Raw genomic sequence first — 17,721 nt, 5'->3', positions numbered from 1 at the left:
TATGTCATTGATTGAACTGGCACAGTCTTAAAAGCTATGCCCAACATATTGGTGTAATCGATGCAGTGAATCCTCAGGGTGTCAGAAACTTGTAACCAAGACTCAGACCATCTGCTTCTGCAACAGTAAATGTCAAATGAATGAATAAATATGCTAAATGGTGTAGGAATACTGTTTGTCAACATGACAACACCCCACACAACCCGTGCAGGAAATGTGATCGAAAGTGTCTTTGTGATAACTTTGAGAATTACAATCAGTTGACCTGTGACATCATTAAGGCTGTTTGTTATTGAGCCACTTAAAGTGGGTGGGGGAAATGCAGTTTAATCATGATTTTGTACAACACTCAAAGTGACTGACATCTTAGCAGCAAATGAATACTAAAAGCTCCAAGGCCAATATCAACTAAAAAGAAGTGCTGTAGATTTAGTAGGAGTGCAACCATATGTGCAAGATAACGGCAATTATATACAATATGCCAGAAAATCATACTGAATATAAGTCAATACTGACACATCAGGATATGTTTTTCCATGTTATACAGTTTGCTTTAATCAAAGGTTTGCCAACCTTGGACAAGGAGGTAAAGAGGAAAAACAAAGCACAAACACTACATATACTAGACTTTTTTTAAACAAGATAATTTTATCTTTTTGTATCTTGAAGATTTTTGTTTAATCTTAACCAGCTTAAAGTGGAAAATTATCTTTTCTTTGACTCTTCAGTTTGTTACCTCTCTCTGGCAAAAGAAAAGCGATGAAGCAAGCTTTAAGTTCCTTGAATCAACTTTATTTATTGAGCAGATAAAACTACTGTGCAGAAAACCGAATCAAAGTTTGCAATGATTTTTTTGCGTTAAAACGTCTGCTGTGATTTTTTGGGATGAACATAAATGTATCCATCCACCTATCTGACCCTTAGTGTGATGATTACTGTAAAGCAAAAATAAACCAAAGACCAGATTACTGTATGCATTGTTTGAGCTATGTAAATGATCAAAATAACTGCTCTGCTGATCTAGTACTTTTTTGAAGATATTGAGTCAGCTTTCTTCTATTTTCAGAACTGCTTAATACTGGTCTAATTCTGAAATAGTGTTTAACAGTGTGTAAAATAAGAGATAGTAAATTGGAATGTATTAACAACAGCACAAAACCACTGCTAACCTGGCTGACCCTGTTTGACTCTGCCGCCTTGGGGTCCTTGATGATGACTTAATCCAGGGTCAGTCCAGTGATGGTGACTCGGTTTGTTTTTTTTTTGCTATTTCATATTGTTATTATCATTATTATCATTGTTGTTGTTGTTGTTGTTGTTATGGACCCTTTTCACTGATCATAGTCTGCTTACATATCCTTACCTGTTTTGTGTCCTGTTTTTTTTTTTTTTTTTTTTTGGGAAGAACATTTTCAGGTGCAGCAGTATTTTTAATATCTTTTATTTATTGCAGTATTTATAGTTATGTTCCTTGCCAAGATTAGAAATCAGTATATCAAAGGGACAGCTGAGGTTGAGCAGTTTGGAGACAAAGTTAGAGAGAGAAGACTGTAGTCACTGGACAAGTGCAGAAGAGGGACAAAAATAAATGTAGAACCTGGAGGTGCCAGGCAGGAGGAAAACCACAGGGGAGGTTTGTGGATGTAGTGCAGGGGGACATGCATGGGGTTAGTGTAACAGAGGAGAATCACTAATTAACCTAACTCCACCAACTGCATGTCTCTGGACTGTTAACATTCTGTTCTGTTACATAGAGAGAACCCAGACACAGGATTCGAAACCCAGGACATTCTTGCTGTGATCTAACAGTGGCAACCACTATGTCACCCGGGCAACTCATTTACTTTAGAGTATTCTTTTATTAACAAATATATTACTTTTAATAATATTTAGTTCCTGAGATCTGCCAAAAAAAAAGTATGCAAACACATTAAAGACACAAAGTTAGGTGAGGCACAGGCAGGACCTTTTTGTTAGGAGTCAGTGCTAAAAACAGCAACACTGTACCACCAAAGGTGATTATACAGATGACCCCCCCAAAATATACATAAAAATGTCAAAAAGCAAAATTGTCATCCTGAATTCCACCAGGAATATCATCAGTTGAAGTTTACTGATGATACCTTGCAGACTAGCTGAAGTGTTGCAGGCCCAGTGTGATGTGCGTGTGTGTTGAATGTAAAATTTTATGGCAAGATAGTCCCCTATCTGGCAAACACAGCCAAACTGCAACCAATTTTACATTCAGGATCAAATATTTGATTTTGAGAAGCCAGATAACAAAAAGAAAACACCTAAGCTCAAGTCTCTTTAAATGGAGAACATGCTCATGCCCAGACAGAGCTTCCAATTATAAGTCAGTTTCCTTCCTATACAGTAGTATATAGTTGCTGATATCTTCCTCTGAATGGCATCTCACACTTCAGTTCATCTACACATACTGAAGGGTGTCAGCTGGCTCTCATTTAAAATCATCTGGCAATTCTCCTGAAGCATGGGAGATGAGGATGTCAAGGAGTAGAGATCAGCGACTTTGCTTGATGAAAGGAGCACTTCCTATCAAACACGCTGTAAGATTATTGCTGATGACACATCAGCAGGGTCAATAGGAGAAAAGTGTCCTCCCTGGGCCAATTGACTCACTTAATCAAGAGCTGTGTCGGAGCCCCACACTGCACATTGCACACTATGATGATGTGAGGAGGGTTCACCTTGTATTTTGCCTTTTGAGAGGTGAACATACTCTTGATGTGAACTAATTTGAAGATCTCAAAGGGACAGTTATTGACAGATTGATTTGACTACATGCATCTAAAGTATTGTATATAATCATCTCTATATAATCTCTTCACCTATGGAAAGCATATGGCAGCCAGTGTAAATTATTATGTGAAGAAATTGTAGGTACTGATTGAGATTAAATTTAGATGTTACATTAAAAAATGTATTTTCTTCTCATTTTTTCAGAACATGAGCATTTTAGTTTCCATTTTTTGTAGTTTTTCTGTCTAAAACAAGACAAAAGAACATTAAATCCATGTGGCTCATAGAGTGATAAATAAACAGGTTTGAGTCTTAATGCAGCCAAAACCAGGACATGACTAAGAGCTTGGAAAGGTTTTGTGGGTGATGGCCAGCGTGTAGCAGGAATGAGTCAGCTAAAGGTCATGCAGTTCAAAGATGTTGACACCGGTGCTCACTTTAAAAAAAAATAAAATAAAGCTGTATAATGTAAGTTTCAATAGGCTGCAATGAACAAACTGTTTCCATTATCACAGCCTACAACATATTTTCATTTACACACTAATTCCGTGTAGGGATCCTACACTTCAGCAGTGCCGAGTAAGGCTTACTTCCCAATACTGCTGATATATTTTGTTTCCAAAATATATATATTTTCACCCTTTTTAGAGTCTTAGTCACTGCTTCCTTACCCTTGGGCTGGGACTCCCAAGGGGTCACAAGATAAATTTGGGTTGTAACATGATGAATAACAAGGCAGGGAAAGAGAAAAAACATTTTTTGCTACGAGAATGTTGTTTTTTTCTCCTGCGTTTTCTCAAATAGACCATTTTTTTCTTCTTTTACAGGTCTCTTAAACCTGACAGTGAGTGAAGGAAATATCACTCTTTAGTTGAACTGCTGACAGCTCATAAACAATCCAACGCAACTGTTCTGCCATGTCAACATCTATCTGAACAAAGTTTATAACAACCTGATCATTGCCAGAAGTGGTGTTTACTCTGACGTACACTGGTGATGCAGAATATTAGAAAATCTGATATAGTTCAACATTGTGCTACCTGCAACTTCAATGATGAGAAATAACTGAATAAACTCTTCTTAGAACTCTTATTCCAAAGGAGCACTATAAAACGAAACTCTATATCAAATAATATATGTTTTATGTTACTTGATACTCGAGGCTATTTCGGGATTTTCATCTTTTGGTTAGCTCATAACCACTCACCTTGCACACCAATGACCTAACTTCTCCTTAGGGTTCCATAGCTGACTGATAAGATCTTACTGTATATGACTGGTTAACTATAAGTTTTCAAACAGATACCTTTAAATCTGGTTAATATATGAATAAAAGCCCAGGTATCTTGGGTATCTGATTAAAGCAAAGATGATGAGTAAAGGAGGAAATTAATGAACCTTAGAAATTAGAGCTTTTCGAGACAAAGACTCAGTTGGGCAGATACAGATGAGAAGCAAGATGGCCTGTCATTGGTTGCAAGACTAATTATTTTTGTGGTGATGTTTTCTACCCTACCTGCTTCAGGCACAACAATGATGGAATTCCAATGATGTGAAATGCCTGGCACGGCAAATTGCTTGGCTGTTCTGGTCTCCCCACGTACTAATGCCTGCCAGGTCTCTTCACAGTAGTGATAGGCCCTCTCCAATGAAAGCCTATCCCTCAATTACACTGGCAATAAAAGCAGGGCAAGTCCAAGCATATAAATATCCACTCCTCACACCAAGAAAGGACAGAATTACTTACCCAAGAAATGTGTGGGTGTTCAGATTAACTTTATGTATGGCAAGTATTTGTTTTTGAGCTTTAATGGGTCCTTGTGAATTTGGTTATATTGGCATCCATGTAATAAAGGATATAATGGAACTGACCAATTGGAAACTCAGTTGAAGCAGTTATCCCTAGACACATAAATAGAAGGTGAATGATGGAGACTGCGATCCCAAATGCAATATATGGTTGCATGCTGGGAAAATGAACTTTAAATTTAACAAATAGTTTGATGCTTTTTCTTAAAGAACCACAAGTTGAAAAAAATACATATTTAAAAAATTGCATTGGTATGCCTTCCCAAAGAAATCTCTCTATCAGAAAGGACACTGGAGCTGCAGCAATTTAAACATATGGTGTCTGGAAGGAGTAATTCACTAACATTGATCCCTGAGCCAAAGGAAAACCACTTGGACATTGACCAAATATTCTGGAGTTTTTCCCTTGGGCAACACTATTTATTTCAGAGGAGAGTTGGGCAGCAATTGTCCTGACCTTCAGTCTCAAAGTGATACTATCACAAGACACGCCTTTCCTTTTACACTTGCTCTCATTTAACTGCCTTAATTCAAGACCTGAAAGATGCTCATCACAGCAGTGTAGATTTTAGAAAACACGTCTTACAGTTGCTTTTGAAACACATCTTTGATTTTATTTTCCTTTCCATAACCCTGAAATCTAACTACTGTACATAAACATTTTATGCTGAAAGGCAATATTCAGTGCCACTCAAACTAATGCGGCGCTATGTTAAAGTATATAGCAGCTTGAGGGTTATGAATACATCAAGCATCTGCAGCACATATGCAGACAAGGGTAACCAATAGAAAAAAAAAAAACTAAAAATTGATGGAATAAATTTGTATAGCGATGCTCATATGGTGAGATTTGTTTAGAGCTGACACTGTTAAATAATTTCCTTACTTTACTTAATTGCTTAAATCTTCATATTTGAATTACGGCGATTTGCGACATGTCATTTTACACAATTATGACACATCACCCCTCTTTGTTCCCATCTTATACAATGCAATTCAAACTGTGCCAAGTGTTTGTGTATTAACCTTCGATAGCATGACTAAATGGTACAGTAAATGAAATGTATTTAAAGCAGGACTATCTTCAGAGGATGTCAATATAGTGCAAGAGTATGAAGATGAAATAAACTTTTACTGTGTAAACTTAAGCACTTGAAATTATATTATTAAAAGTAATTTTTCTAAATGTCAAGTTATGTGTATCAAGTGCACTTACTGATGGTTGACACTGATTTAATCAGCAGAATTTTTCACAAAGGTTGAATAAGTGGATGTGGCACAATGTTCACACTCAAAACACAATCTGGCTGTTGTTTCTGTTTATCAAATCAATCCTGTTTTTCTTTTTAAAATATGATACTGTTCTCGGAGTTTGAAGAAACACTCCATTACATCATTTTTCATCAAATAAAACATCAAAAACTTTTTTATCAAGTTATATCAGAATCATGGAAAAGTTGAAGTATTTTAGTGTAAGCCAGCTACTAAAAGGACTTGTAGCACAATTAGTTAAGATGTCTGGAAGGCTTATGGGAAAACGTACACACCATCAGTTCTAAGATTTTACATCTCTCTCTCTCTTTTTTTTTTTTTTTTGCAGACCTAAAGTAATTTGACCCAATTTCTTTTAAAAACATTACCTGGGGTTTGGAGACATTTATTTATGCACAGCTATTTTTGACTGAGCCATTGGAACACCTTGAGTGTTTTTTTTTTTCCCCAGTCATTCTGTCAATTTGATTCTCAGCACCTGGCTGCTACTTTCCCCTTGAATTCCTATGGAAGCTCTATGGCTGCACGTTTTCGCACATCTCCTCCTCAGTTTAGTTTTGTCCTATGTTATGTGCTTTAAGAACTGCTAAGAACCAGATTACTTTTATCATGTCCTGATATGTGAGGCCTTAAAATTAATAAGTGTTCTCTCTTTTTACCATGACCATATGCCCATTATATTCATTTTTTAAACTTTATAAATGCTTTTGGCTCAGTTGTCAGTCTAAATGTGTGTGTGTTATGTCACCTGAATGTTGTGGTTCACATATAACATTATAACTAAAATGTATGCACTGTAACCAGTCTTCATAAATATGCTAGATCAGTTGATTTGCTCTATAGAGAAATGAATCCATTTACTTGATCCATCCCTCACATTATACTCTTTGCCTAGTTTCAGTTTCCATTGTGTGTGTTGTTTTTGCTGTTAAAACACAGCTACTTAATCACAGTTTGGTGATGAGTATTTGAGCTTGTGATTGGGAGGATACCAGAGTGGAGACAGTTAATGGGGCAGAAAGCAGCCCTATCACGACTCAGAAACAGACAAGGATTGGCACTTGCCATTGATTTCTTTTCCAAATTACTTTCAGGTTTTCTCAATGGTCTGTAGTGAAGTGTAAGGCTAACCAGATTTGTTATTGTCCCTGAGCATAGGTATGGAAAAGCACCCACTATTAATTTAACAAAAAAAACAACAACAAAAAAACAAACCATCCCAGAACAACCGAGACCATTTAGATTTTTTGTGTTCATTTGCATTTTTTCACTGTTGATTTACATCCATTTATAAATATGAATTTCTTTGTTGTTTCTTTGGGGTTTCCTGTGTGTTATTCTAGTCATTTGGTGTCACTTCACAGACACCCTGGACCTTTGGTCCCTTTGGGCTTTAACCAGTAGCCAGTCATTAGTTCATCTTTGAAGTGAAATGTTCTACCACCTATAAAGTTTCTCAGAGATGTGTGCCTTAGTTGGTAAATTCAGTTATCTTACTGTACTTCTGTACTGCACTGCATTCAATAATAACACCTTTTGCAAGTAAATACAGCATGCTATTCCTACAGATACTTCATGGCATAGCAAAGAAATCATTATAAGTGATGCCAAGGAGTTGGAAGACCTTTCTCTTGGCAGACTGTTAGACTCCATCTCTGCCACATGCTGGGTGTCTTTTTGAGATCTTAATAGCCCAATTATCACAGCTCTGGAACAGATCAATGGAGACCTGCCAGCCAGGGCTCCCTTCACAATGGGGGATGGGAAAGGTGTGACAAGATGTACGAAGACCCTTTGAAGAAGGTGACAGGTGCAGTCACTTCGCCAGAAGTCCCTCTTTCTCCAAAAAGTAAAGCTGTGACAGCAAGCCATTTATACAGACACAATGGATGTATTACATGCAGTAAATTTACTATGCTACTGTTATATGGCAGTATGCAGCTGTTTTTCTTGCTGTCAGAGGGGAAGTCTTGAGTAGGGTTTACAGTATAAAAGCCCAGTGGCAAATTGTGTGGCATTATGCATTTTCCTAATTTATGTAGGCTACATATTTAGATTCTTATATCCAGTAGTATCAACAAAGAAGCCCCTGGTCAGTTCCAAATACATCCTTCAGCCAAAGTCATAAGGAACAACAAATTCAACAACAAGACGAAGAAGCCCTGAAACATATGGTATGAGCCCCAGAAAGCTCTAAGCTCAGCATAATGGAGTCAGCCTCCCTTTCTTGCTTCTCTCTCTTCCTGTAACCCCAGACTAAGTTGTCAGAAAAAAAAAAAATATCAAAGAAGGTAAAGAACAACCTACCTACCATGAGCCTTTCTAAACTACAATATATGGAAGTGTATATATCAATGTGTAGCTGCATACAAAATCGGATTTTCCTTCTTGGTTTACTGCATTTTGTATCAGTTACTCTTTGTAATTGATTAGTGTGTGAAAACATGCTTCATTCATTCACAATACCAGGAATGGACCATTAAGCCTAATATGATGTTTGGCTGTTTTAAGTCCATATAAAACCACTTACCCCGAGATCGGCTTACACTATATCGGCCCACTAATTACCTGATCTGACACAGGTCCAAAAATTTGATTAAACACAAAGGAGTTGGTGAGCGTTTGCATTTATGTCTCCCAGTGGGTTCCCAGTCATAATGGTAATGTAAGGAGCATGGAAAGAAGGGACAACAACACCTACTCAGGTTTAAATGCTTGGGACTTGCCACCATTTTGTTTTAGAACTGATGAAGCCTCTTGAATGAGAAATGAAACATCTCCTTGACATTTAAAGAAGTTCAGTTGCTTTCTTGCCAAGATTCTTAGATTCAGCATTTATGGGTTTGTCTCAAAAACTGTTAGATAAGATTACAACATGTGTTCAGTCTTTGCAGTCCCACATCCTTCTGGTCAAATACTTACATTTTGTCAGGGGCGTAATTTCTAGGGGGTTTAGGGGGGTTATGACCCCCCCAATAATCAGACCCAACCAATATAACCCCCACAATAAAATTATGAATTCCCTTGCATAAACAGGCTGTTGATTTTCTTTACTCATTTCAGGTATTACCAGAAAAATAGTTGCACTTTTAACCATCTGAGAATTTACCCAGATGTATTTATTTATTTAGACAGAGATCTTGACCCCCCAATGTTCAGCACAAAGTTACGCCGATGCATTTTGTGAAAGAGACTTACACAACATGTAATTCGAAGGACATGTAAGATAATGCCAATATGTCCTGTGCCCCATTCCATGATCTAAGATCAGAGAAGTCTCTATTGTATAGAGTGTACATCTAATCTAATGATGCAGTTAGTCATATCAAATGGAACTGCAAAGTTGGTCCTTGATATATCTGTCTAGTATAAAAAAAACAAAGCATACTGTGGAAGTTATGAAAGATGCACTAGTCTGTAGTCTGCCATAACCCTAACTAATAATTTTATAGCATTATGACTACTCAAATCTAATACTGTGGCTTTATTAAGACAAAAATGTGGTGAAATTGAATCCAAGCATTATCAGACCACAAATGTTGTTTATATGCTTGCATCTTCTTCACTTTTACTTTTTGTGACTCAAGTTCTTTTATAAGCTTGTTGAAATTCACATTAGATATGTGCTAAAGAGACAGGTCATAGATATTTTTAGATTCACTAACGTCAGCCTTTACACAATTATTTATTGTTTTTTTTGTTTGGCCTATTTTCTGTTAAAGAAAACAATGAAAAAGAAGAGACCTTAAAATGAGCCACCTGTTTAATGTCTGGTATTGCATTTTTGATAAATGCAAAAGCTAAAAGTGAGCAGCAATAACTGCTCACTCAAGCAGCCTAATCTATCTTATCCTACTTTGTTTCAATCTGATTAGAGGTTGTTTAGCTCATAATGCACACATGCAAATTACCCAAGTGTATCTTTGTTCTTTGCTCATACACTGTACAAGTGGTGCACTGCTTCACAGTCATGCAGTTAGTACTAGCCCAAGGCTCTAGATGTGCTCTGCACTTAGCATTGGGAAATCAATGCTCATTGTGCATCTTATACCTGAGTACAGGGGAGCCACTCAGAGCTGTAAATTGCTGCTTTACTGGAGCTGTGATCTCACACAGTGAGGACCTCTACCACCATTTTCTCTCACATTTGGCTCCAGTTCATTAGCAGCAGAGGGAGGTCATCATAACCTAGGACTCTCAGGAGTGGCATTAGCTAGTATTCATATGGTTTAAGAATCTGCTCTGGCTGATAGTATTATTGGACGGGCAGAAAAAAAAAAAAGTTATCCAGCTATAATTATAATCTACCAGCTTAGCTTTTGTTTTTATGCGAGTGCAGTTTCATGAAAAAAAAAAAAAAAAAATTCTGTCCCTACTCCCACTCTTCGTCCCGAGGGATTATTCATCACCATTAAAACTGAGCTCTTCAGCTCTTTATTTGTTTCTTCTAACTGAAAGACCTGCTGACTAATGAAGGCTGTCATCGCTGCTTTTCACCCACCGTGATTCCAAACCACTTGAGACCAACAAGTTTTACCCATTTTTCTTTAGTTGTGCATATTGTAAGTTGAAACGGCCACAGAGGCAGCCTGGCAGATGGTTTAACAGCAACACTTTGAAAAATAAAGACTAAATGTATATAGGATGTGTGATTTTTCAAGCTGCACCAGTAACCTCATGTAGACGTAAACACGTCCAAAAGAATATTCTACCAGTTTCACATTTAGTAGAGTAACAATGTCAGACTGATCTTGGACAGCTAACAAAAAAAGGGAAAAGGATCAAACTTAAAGCAGCAGAACAAGAAAGAGCCTACTAGCAGTTTTTTGTGTCAAAACCTGACACATAGCACATAGTAACCCACAACATGACTAGATCACTGATGGTTTGATTGGTTTATGCTAGGAGAGAGTTAGCTTTTTGAATGTCAAAAGAAGACATGATGAGCAGGCTACAGAGGTTTTGTAACTTTCCCCCCCTCTTTATTTTTATCTAGCTCCACATTCAGATTTTTTTTTTTCCAAGGAGACTTCAGTCCCAATTATGACTCATGTGACAGGGCAAAAATCAGACTTTGAACAGCTTCTTCTGCAGCTACAAATTGCTTTATACAATGTATTTCACATATGTTCTCCTTTAAGATCTGTAATTAGACTTGATGTGTGAAATCTGTCATTCTGTAAGGCTTAATGATCATAATTTCGCCTGGTGTTGGTTTTGTAGAATTTGAAGTGGTAATTAAAGCTGCAGTATTTCTTCATACTTCTCTAGGAGTAATGCTCCATGTACACTAAGAAGCTTTGCAGCCATTTCATTAGCTGAACATCTTTAGGTGCCATCATAGCTACAATGAACGCATTGTGCAGCAAACAAGTTTTGCCCTCGGGCTTGTCAGAGAGAGAAGGATGTAACTGAGTCAACTCTGTAAAATCTTACTATTCTCAGCAAATGCAGAATATTGCAGCTCTCTGGAGGATCAGACATCACCCGTACAAATGCTGATTATAACAACTGGAATTGGATTCTGAGCAAAGCATCAATCTGACTTAGCTTTATGTAGCGCTCATTCTCCCCAAACCTCCACCGGAGACCCAACAGGGTTATAACTTGAATCTCCAGATTACTACCTACAGTTTCCCTATTCTCCCTAAATGGAAGGATGTTGAAAATTAAAACATAATAAAAAATATTATTCATGATTATGTTCGGAAGTTACAGCATCTACTAACACCCACAGTGACAGTTTGCAATGCCTTGTGGGCCTTAAATGGGTCAAGAGTGAGGAAAGGAGGGCTAAAAAGGAATAAAGGCATTTCTAAATGTTGCCTGTCCTCAATGCTAATTTGGCCTTTGTGGCACAAGAAAACAATGGGGTGAAAATAATTTAACTGGCTGTCTTCAGCCAGAGGAGATGAGAAATAATGAGCAAATAGCAACAATAAAAGTAGAATAATACCAGGATTAGCAGTGGCCTCACAGGCTTCTGTCCAGCTTGGTTTATTATTTACAAGTTGTGTGCTCTGAGGCCTGCAGCTGCAGATAATAATATTGTCTTCGGTAGCAAAAGCAATAAGGGTAAGCAGAAAACTTCAGGCACACCCCACATCACTCTCCCACTCCCTAGTGAAATATGTGGAGGAAGGAGGAGAGGATCATGGGTAGTCATTAGTGAGCTGGAGGTGATGCTTTTTATTGTTTATTGCTAATTCATCTAGTTTGAGAGAAAGATGCATCCTGGTGTGATGCTTGGTTGCAGAAATTTAAGTGTGACTTCCTTGAATAATTTGGAGGAAGCAGAAATTTGTTTTTGCATAAATGACTTGAGAATGAAGCTTTTTCTGTTACAACTTGCATTTAAGCTTTTTCAGAAATGTTAAGCAGTCGGGACAGATTGAAAGTATTTGGAAATATCTGAACAATACATGTTTCACAGCAATAAAAAAGCCTTTGTGTTTGCTTCTAAATGTTGGATACATGGAATGGCTTGTGAAACTGAAGGTTTGATAGTGTACATATTGTTCATCATTTGATGTTTTATACTTTATAGAATGCTTTGGACCCATCAATCAGATGTCTGCTTTGTTCTTTGGACTAATGTACTAACACATATTCCCAAGACAGTGGTCTGAAAGTTAAAAAAAAAAAAAAAAAAAAAAAAAAAAAGACCCAGAAGGGTGGGAGATAAGTTCTTTCAGTATTTTAGAACACAACAGTGCTTCAAAAGCAGGTCATACATAGATCTTTGGCTCACTGTGTTGCATTGATTTCTGTTCCCTTAAGATAGTTTTCAGCTCCATGGTGAAGTCTGGCACCTTCGGTCTCGAGAAGAACTTGAGTGTGGTGATTAGTTACTCGCAGCGCATGCAGCTGCTCCTCTTCTTTGACTGAACCCACTTTAAAATCCCTTTGTGTTAGAATCTTTCTCTTCACGAGAAGTTCATTTGCTGGCCAGTACTCAGGGGTCACATAGGCCCTGCTGGCTGCCGAGGGGATTGCTGCAGGGCTGGGGGAATGGGGAAAGAGCACACACAAAGCGGGGGTAGCTTGTGGGCTTTCACACCTCTGCAGCAAGTAAAATTTGATACACAATGACCCCTTTCTTTCTGATTCTGTTGACTGTTAGACGCTTCTTTCAAAACAACAGCGATATGTACTAGTAGCATTTTACTTGCTAGTATATCTTACGTTACAATTCTCCATATTTTTCTAGAAATGTATAGTAAACATGCATTTATTAAACTGCATAAAGTCTGTAACAAAGTAAAACTTGGCTAATGTTTTGAAGAACTGTAATGAGACTTGTGGTGGTTTTCCCTACAGGATAGCAGGTTAATAAATGCATCAGGTAAGCACAGTTCTAATAAATACACATCTTTTGTTTCCAAGCAGAGATTCATTTGTAATTTCACAGCATGAACCTAAACAAAACAACCCACCAAAAATGCAATGAAGAAAGCATATACTCAGAAAAATTAAATAACTAGTTTTAAACATGCTTTTAGTTTTGCCTCCGACTGTGCAATTTAAGGTTAAAATGCGCATGCTGATATTGTAATTTTGCTTGCTCCCAGTAAGCTGTACAAGTCAAGACTTGCTTCTATTCACTAATTGAAAGGCAAGTACATTTAAAAAGAAGTGAGGACTGGAAAAGAAACTTTTGTGAACTTAACATAAGTTTTCCACATATATACATAGAAATCATAACTGTTTTACCCTTAAGGTGTGTGCTTGATACAAAAGTGTCTAAAACCAACTGAACAAAGAACTGAGAGGAAATAAAGGACAAAATTAACACTTAGTTAATTATAAAAATCTGTACTGTGAAAACAACATAAAATGCTATTTTTTTCTCAAATACTGAAGATGTAGCTCAAAATATAACTGTAATTGTGACAGGTAACTTAAAATCTAAACTAGGGAATGTGCAGAGCACTACCTATGCCAGAGGAAGGCAAACACAGAGCTTATGGATTGGACAGAAGCCAAAATAAATTCTGTCCTGGGATTTGGAAGAAGGCTCCAGCAAAAAGGAGAAACCTAGCAGAACATGTGCTGCAGCATGTAAGAAACACTAGTATCGTTTTAGAACAGCCTATGCAGAGAGGTTGTTCGTGTCTGTGAAAACCAATTTGATCTTATTATTTGCAATTAACTGTGGTTTTGTCTGTCTTAAAGATGTTATTTGAGAAACAAATCTGATTCTGTTGCTGTCTAAACAGTGCCTTATATATGTGAATTTGAAAGTTGTTAAGGACAGTTGGGCACTTAAATATCTAAAATCAGGGAGGGGAGTTTTATACAGCCCTGCGTTTCTAGACATCAGAAGGTATGCATTTATGTGGGATCTCTGGAAAAGTTTTTTTAAGATCCCTTCTTATTTCTTGCTGCTGGTTTGACAACACACTTAAAAACACCACTTTGATTGGAGAATTTGTTTTCTAGTTAACTGAGTGTAATTTAGTAAAACTCAAACCACTCCCTTGCATTGTCTGGTGTAAGATGTAAACATCGGGAATCTTTCATATGCCGCCATCTACTCCAAAAACTTTAAATAATATGTTCAGTGCATTGTATGGCTTAGAGAACGTTAACATCAAGACCAGAATCACATTGCTGTTTTCTGACAAAGCTGATTAAATAACAGTGATTTTTCTTTTTGACGCTGTTGCTGAGATGCACTAACAAAGAGCGTAGCAAAGACCATTACACATGTTACAGGGCCAGCAATATTTCACATTTAGTGGACAGTGACTTTGATAAAGCACATTGTACATAGATTCCTCAGATATACATTAAGCATGGTCTTACATCATCTTGGGACTTTATATAATCTTCTCACAGCTCTTCCCTGAACAACTGTATGAGAATATTTTTGGTGTGTGTGTTTTATTTTAATCAGGCATTTCACAATTCCCATATTTGATTCAGGAAGTCTCAAATGAAAGGAGTGTTTCTTATCCCTCATCACAACTGACAGACAAAGTAAAAATGCATCTCACTGAGGCAATCCACTCTTGACTGGCTATGGCTCCCATGAGAGAGCATTCTCCCCACAACAATGAGCTACTTAGACTGCCAGAGGACACAATGCTTGTGCAAAGAATAGAGATAAAAAGACAAGTTAGATGTGGGGAGAATAGATGAGGAAAGGGAGGAGGAAAAGGAGGTTATGAATTTAACATAGAACAGATGTGAGACATATTGCACTGGTTTCAATGAAGATATTTACAGCATTCAAATGCTGAATGAAAATGTACATGACATTACGTCATGAAATAAAGCTACAATTAAACTGATAATTAATGGTATGTCAGCATAAAGTCCAACAAACTCCTACAGTCATGTGCACAAGAACGTTTTCACAAGCCTGTGCAGGCCTGCGAAAAACTATGATTCAATAATTTGTAGATTCACCTTTAGCAACAATGACAAAGTAATGACTTTCAGTATAAACACCAGTCTCTCACATCAATGTGGACGACTTTTGACTTTCTTTTTTGTTCCCCCCCCCCCCGGCATACTTTTTGTTTACTCTTTTTGTTTTAGTTAATTGATATTTGCGAGCATTTGTTTATCCACAGCTCTTTTAAGGTCCCACCTCAGATTACAGTTGGGTTGAGATCTGGACTTTGCAACACCACAAGTCTTTTCTTTTTCAATGGCCCAGACAGACTTTCTGTTGTAGTTTAACTGATGTCCTTAGGACAGGGGTGTCCAACTTCAGGCCTCAAAGGCCAATGTCCTGCAGGTTTTAGATATCACCCTTGGTGACCACACGTGAATCTAATGATTAGTTCATTACCAGCCTCTGGAGAACTTCAAGACATGTTGAGGAGGTAATTTAGTCATTTAAATCAGCTGTGTTGGATCAAGGACACCTCTAAAACCTGTAGGACACAGTCCCTTGATGCCTGGAGTTGGACAACCCTGGCTTATGATCATTGTTGTGTTGCATGACCCACATTCTGCTACAATTAAAACTTTTATACAGATGGATTCACATTTGACTCTGGAATGTTTTGGCATACAGAAGAGTTCAAGTAGCCTCAGTGACTGCAACATACCTACTTTAGGTCACACTTATGCAAACATCACCCCTCCACCACAGTTCTTGACAGCTGGTATTTGTGCTGGCTTGCTGTGTTTGGCTATAATGCATATTGCCACATTCGGCTAAAATCAAACTCCACCTACTTCATTGAGGTCACCTCAGTCCAGTGTTTACTGTCCCAGAAATCTAGTATTTTTTTTTAAAACCATGTTGCCATGGTCTTTCTACAGAGAGGAGGTTTTGTCCTCACAATCCTTTCTTACTTGTTTAGTCTTTTTCAAATTCTACTGCCATACTCTAACATTTAACATGCTAACTGAGATGTAGCTCTTAGGATTTTGGCAATTTCTCTGAGCATTGCATGGTCTGACCTTAGGTTGAATTTGCTATGACGTCCACTCCTGGAAAGATTGTAACATTGTGTTAACACGCATCTGAATGCTCCAGACCATCAAGCTGTCAAAACTTCTGCTTCAGAGGTGCTCACACTTTCTGATGATCTCTTAATCAAGAACATTTGATTAGCAGCACCTGGCTGCTGCTTACTTTCTTAATTCTTACTGAATAAGAATGAATGAGTAAAGGTGTGCTTACTTCATGGGGCTGCAAAGAGTTTTGTGAAAACTCTTTTTCAAGACTGCACAGCTTTAAAAGTTTGAAAACAAGCAGTTTAATGGGATGTTATTGTCTAATTTTGTCAATCAAAAAGCAGTTGAGACCAATTATCATAACCTTTTACAACATGGACTCCAAACACATTTAACAATGTGTTTTAAAAGGAAGTATACAATGGTTTAAACTGACTAAATCCATTTTTTCTAGAAGGACTCTGTATATTTAAATGATGAACTAAATAAAATCGATCCTAATGAAATGTTCATACAGGCAAAACAAAAACCAACAGTCTGTTTTTGTGAGGACTCAGTATGATCTTAAAAAATATGAATCACGATTTTTAAAACTTATACAAAACAATGGAAAATAATTTACATGTCAACTAATTATATTATTTGGTTTTAATTTTCTTTTTATTATTTCATCAGCTAAGATCTCTTTTTGAAAATAGAGTGTTCACAAGTAATTTTAAATTACAAATGGTCATGTTTGTAGTATTTTGGGTTTCTTTCACATTTACTGTTAGGTTTGAGTTAAAACAAATTAAAAAATAAATATATATATAAACAGGTTAACTGTAAAAATGGTTGAGTTAATATGTCTGAGAAGTGATTACTGAGCTAGGCAGAGTGAACAGCCAAACAAGTGTAAATGCCATAACTAGAGAGAAGTTGGTGAGCACACAAAGAAAATCGGAGGTGCAGAGAGAAGTAGGTTAACACTGGTAAAAACACAACACCAGAGGAACTGATGATAGGATGATCTGGTATAGAAAGGGTTCCATATCTGGGATAGATATACTCTTTATGATTAGATGTTGCAGAACAGGTTTGCCAGCAGAGAAATGTAGACATGATATATACAGGTTGGCTGACACACACACACACACACACACACACACACACACACACAGTGGAGTAACAGTGGAGGTATGGGCAGTTAACAGTATGGTGTCTGTCTATACTGAAACCAACCACAATGCTAAACATGGTCAACACTTAATGTAAAGATCCGTTTATCAAAATACTCAAGAGGGCAACAGTTGAAGCATTTCTTAAACTTTGATGGTGCTTCATTCTTCTAAATCCATTAAAATTATGACCAACTTTAGTAATTTCAAGCTTACTGTGATGACATCAGTCATACGGATGTGTGTGAATGAATCAATAAATTAGATGTAACAGCAAGATGCTAAACCTTATTATTAAATG

The 17,721-nt window shown here is 37.2% G+C and overlaps 1 long non-coding RNA gene across 2 annotated transcripts in view; it reads right to left on the bottom strand.

Annotated features, from left to right (window-relative positions):
* The window catches only part of LOC102082173 (uncharacterized), a 65,944-nt gene extending 49,566 nt beyond the window's left edge, over positions 1-16,378 (bottom strand). Inside the window, exon 1 of one of the 2 annotated variants that reach the window (XR_003221593.1) lies at positions 16,267-16,378. This is a non-coding gene — a long non-coding RNA (uncharacterized LOC102082173). The remainder of the gene's footprint in view (positions 1-16,266) is intronic. The other variant, XR_003221592.1, reaches the window with a different exon arrangement.
* Positions 16,379-17,721: the final 1,343 nt, after the last annotated feature.

The sequence above is a fragment of the Oreochromis niloticus genome, linkage group LG2, assembly GCF_001858045.2.
Source record: "Oreochromis niloticus isolate F11D_XX linkage group LG2, O_niloticus_UMD_NMBU, whole genome shotgun sequence".
NCBI classification, from domain to species: domain Eukaryota; kingdom Metazoa; phylum Chordata; class Actinopteri; order Cichliformes; family Cichlidae; genus Oreochromis; species Oreochromis niloticus.
The sequence above is the reverse complement of the archived record's forward strand: the minus strand, read 5'-3'. Positions and strand labels throughout refer to the sequence as shown.